This window comes from Gossypium hirsutum, chromosome A13 (assembly GCF_007990345.1).
Source record: "Gossypium hirsutum isolate 1008001.06 chromosome A13, Gossypium_hirsutum_v2.1, whole genome shotgun sequence".
Lineage (NCBI taxonomy): Eukaryota > Viridiplantae > Streptophyta > Magnoliopsida > Malvales > Malvaceae > Gossypium > Gossypium hirsutum.
Window position 1 is genome coordinate 21,190,856 of NC_053436.1, and position 4,914 is coordinate 21,195,769.

Genomic DNA, 4,914 nt, shown 5'->3' on the forward strand with positions numbered 1-4,914 from the left:
AATTAACTAAAATTTCAAGAATTAACATAAACTTTTTACCTTAGTTTAAGCCTAGGATGACCGAGTGGTGTTTCTCCCCTATTCTTCCTTCACATTCGGCTTAGAAGAAACAAAGATGAACACTTAGTTTTCTTCACCCATTTCCCCCCCTTCTCAAGCTTCAAGTGACCGAATGTTTTTGCCCCAATTCTTTCTTTCAATCCGGCCAAGAAGACAAAGATGATGCTTTGTCTTCATTACTTTTCTTTTTATTCTTTCTTTAATCTATTTCCTTTCTTTTGCATAAAATAATGGCCATTTAATTAAGATTTAATACATATTATATATATATGACCATCATGGCCGGCCACCACTTAAAATAAAAGGGGTATTTGACATGCAAGTACAACTATTTGCAACATGCATAAATGGGCCACCTTACATTAGCCTAGCACATTTCTAAATTTTCTCACATAAGTCCTATTTAATAAAATTTCACTTTCAATTTACAAAATTCAACCATGAAATTTTCACACATGCATATATACATATTCTAGACAATAAATATCACATTCAAACATTTCGGTGACTCGGTTTAGCGGCCCCGAAACCACTTCCCGACTAGGGTCAATTTTGGGCTGTTACAATCAGAAACACTATTTATCTTAAAAGTATCACAGACTTCCAGAAAATTAGCTAAATGAGTTTTTGGATCTTTGTCTTGCCAACCATCGAATTGAAAAAATTGTTGTACCATGTAAATAGTGTTGGGTTCAGTTCAAAATTATTCACAACAATGGTAGGTCTCACAATACTCGATTTAGCCCTAGTTAAAGTGGCTTGACATAATCATACATAGTATGAGGAACAAGATTTAGATTTATAGGGTTTGCAGCAACCGCAGTAGGCAGCTGGTTATTCTGATTATCACTCATCTCCTCAGTAATAATAATAACGTCCTCTTGCTCATCTACTATACTCTATCGACTCTACCTTACTTCTCTACGATTTTTGTGAGCTGTACTTTCAATCTCACTGTCAAATAATAATGGTCCTAACGAGTTTCCTCTAGTTATAAACTAAAGGAACCTACCAGAAGCAAATAAAATAAAAATTAGAAAACAAAAATTAAACTAAAAACCAAATAAAAACTATAATGGAAATAAAAATGGCTAAATTAATAAAATAGAGTGTTACTAATATTTTAGTCCCCGACAACGGCGCCAAAAACTTTATGGTCACTACACTAACTATAAATATGACTAAGGCAAGCGCACCTATCGAACAATAATATAGCTATGGTGAGTAGGGAATATCGTATCCACGAGGATTAAAAGTACTAGTAATTATCGTTTTCTATTATTTAGCCAATAAATTGGAATGACTGTTTTTAATCTAAATTTACTAATAAAAATTTAACTAAGAACGTAATAGAGAATGAAATAAGAAAATAATCAAAGATAACCAATGAGATAGACAATACCCAGGAAAGAATCCACCTAGACTTCACCTATTATTATGAATCTGAATTAAATGATTTATTCACTTGTGTCTTGATCCATAGAAATCCCTAAATTATGTTAATATCTCTTTTGAGAGTAAGAACAACTGACTCTAGGTTGATTAATTGAAATCTCTTTCTAAATAAAACCCCTATCGTCGCATTAACTAGATCTATGAATTCCCCTATTAAATTTACATCATCCTATTTCTAGGATTGCATGCAACTCCACTCAATTATGCTAGATCTACTCTTAAACAGGGACTTTTTCTCCACTGAAATAAGCACATTAAACATGAATTAATATCCCAAAAATATTTGAAAAAAGAAATAAGCATACATAATTGAGAACAAGAATCAAGTATTTATTGCGTAAAAACAAAAATTAAATAATAAGATTCATCATAAGTTTCATCCTCCCTAGATATCTAGGGAATTTAGTTCATGATCCTAAATAGAAACATCTCAAAGTTAGGATAACCACAAGATATAAAGAAACTCAATAAAACTTCAAAAGAGATTAAATGGAGATCTTCGATCTTGAGGGATGGAGATCTTCGATCTTGAGGGATATCCGCTTCTAAGTTGATTCTGATTCCGTTCTTCGAGTCTTTTCTTCGATCTTCTCTAAGTGCCTCCTTAGATCTTCTTCTAACTGGTATTTATAAACTTTACAATGCTCAAAAAGCCTAAAAATTGGGTTTTTCCACGTATCTGAGAAATAAGGTGCGATATCGACACGGGCTAGCACATGGGCATGTGGCCAGCCCGTGTGTCTCACACGAGCGTGTGGACAACCCATGTGGAAATGCCCATTCCCTGTAGATCCTGAAAACAACTCTATTCGCCTGATTTTGGCTCATATTTCACCCCTTTCATTCCCAAAGGCTCTTCTAGGTATAGAAACATGAATTTAAAGGATTAGGAGCATCAAATTCACTAATTTACTTAATTAGTCATCCAAAAATGCATTAAGAATAGGATTACAATATGTTACTTTTACAGCTTATCACATTCCCACAAAGACTAAAAATACTAGTAATTACTATATTTCTATTATTTAATCGATAAATTCAAGTGATTGATCAAAACTAAAATTAACAAATTAATTAACTACGAACGTGAAAAGAACAATTCAGGAAAATAATCGAATAATAACCATGAAGTGAAATATTTGTAAAACCCCAAATGGGGTCTAGGATTTTTAAGGGCATTTTAGGAATTTAATCTTAGACGAACTCGAAATTTTGTAAGGTTGGTACTCGAAACTGTTTTCGACAATGACATCTTAACTGTTAAATTAATTTTTGAAAAAGTATTCTAAAAACCCTTAATTTTGAAAAAGGGTTGATTTGTAACAAAGTTAAAATAGTGAACATTTATGTAGCAATTTAACTAGTTTTTAAAATTGATCCTAAAAGCCAACCTTCACTAATAGTTTTCAGGATTTCTTCATTCCCTCTCAAGCTTGTGTCATCCCTTGCCATATCCCTAGCTATTTCCATTAATTTTTTTATTCCCAAACCACAATACCTTGATTTCCTATCATTCCCATGTCATTTACCATCATAAATCTTCATGAAAAACACCCAAAGCTCCATAGATTTCATCATCTTCTCCAAACATGAGTTTCTCAGATTTACATCAAAACTCATTCGTTCTTTCAACAAAGGTAATCATTCATGTATCCATTGGTTTTTAATGTTATTTAGACTTTAAAACTAACTTATTAGCCTTCAAATCACATGCTTTAAATAAAAGCCGAAAATCGAGCCATTAATGGTGGATTTTAAGATTTTGAGTCAAAACTTGGTTTCAAAGTGCTTTTCAATTTGTTTTAGCATGAGTAGGAGGTTTCTAAACTTATCTTGAAGTTTTTTTAATGATTTCTCATGTTTTAATGAATTTTGTGAAAATTGCCTAAAAGATTTTAAAAAATGTTGAAACCATGAATTGAGTAGATTTGTCTATTTTGAAGGTTTTGAATTAGGTGTAGATGATTAAGTAGATGAACGGAACTTATTTTAAGCAAAAATATTGAGTATGGACCGAGATATTAGAATTTAAAGTTTGTTATGTTAAAAGTTTAAGTTACATGGGAACTTAGCTTAAAGGATGTGTTTTAGTTGGTTTGAGTGAATTATTCGTTGATATTTTACTATGGTTACTATATGATTTATGTGTGTAAAGCTTCGAATTCGTTAGAGCTTGCTACAAGCTAGGGAAGCATTAGTTGAGCTTTCATTTTTTCGACAAAAACATAAAGTGGCGAGTGTATGGAATTGTCACTCGTAAACATGAGTCATGTGTTGATTGGGAAATTAAATGTAGCCTAAACCCCTACTCTAAGTTCTAAGTGTAAGTTTCCTTGAATCCATAATTATCTTATGAATTTGTGGTTGTGTATTGTGCATGAAAAGTGGTATGTGAATATAGTGACTATTGTGTAATGTGCAAATCATATACAATAAATGAATGTGTAATATATATGCTATATGACTATGTTAGTGTTTTGCAAAAGATGCTAATATGCAGTGATGGTGCATAGATAATTGGTAAGTAATATGTATTGTTTTCGGATATTTTGGCCTTATGATTTTGGAACCATTGGATATAGTCGACATGCCATAAGATTGTGAGTACTCACTTATATGTATAGTGGTTTTGGGCATTGAAGTCATGAGACATGTTTGAAGGGATAAGAGAATGATAGCTAAGCTCCATTCAATGGGACATGTGAGGGGAAATAAGGAAAGTGTTAGCTAAATGCTTCACTTTTGGGACATGTTTGACTCTATAAGTCTATATGGTCTAATGGAGATCTGTGTATCCGATGCGTGATGATAGAACTCACTATATGTTTCATAATCCAAGTGTCATCTTATCATATTTTATGTAATTCTGTGGAATATGTTCTATGCTTGAATAAGTATATATGTGTTATGAGAATGACCTATTAGACGATGCATGAGTTAATACTATATTATGCTAGACTTAAGAATGAGGTATTTGTGAGTAATTGATTGGTTGTACTGTATGATGACATGTTTGCGTTGTAGAAACTCTTACATCCACTGAGCTTGTTAAAGCTCACTCGCTCATTTCAACTTATGCAGATTAGTGATGTCATGGTGTGGGCAGTGTGGTTTCCGAGGGAGTGATCCAAGGAAGGCTATTTGTTACCGTAGGTGCTTTATTATTTATATTCGTATCGAGAAATAAGGCAATGTGGTAAACTTGTTTAGTGCCATGATATGTTTGGGTTATTTACCAACTTTGTTAGTTCGTTTTTGGAAATTTATGAGTTTATATGTTTGCTTATGTTCATAAAATTTAATGATGTCTTGATGTATCTTGTTTGGACTTATTTAGATGACTTAAACTGATAAATTTAGCCGTAGGATGATTATTTACCGAAGTAAGTGATGCATGAT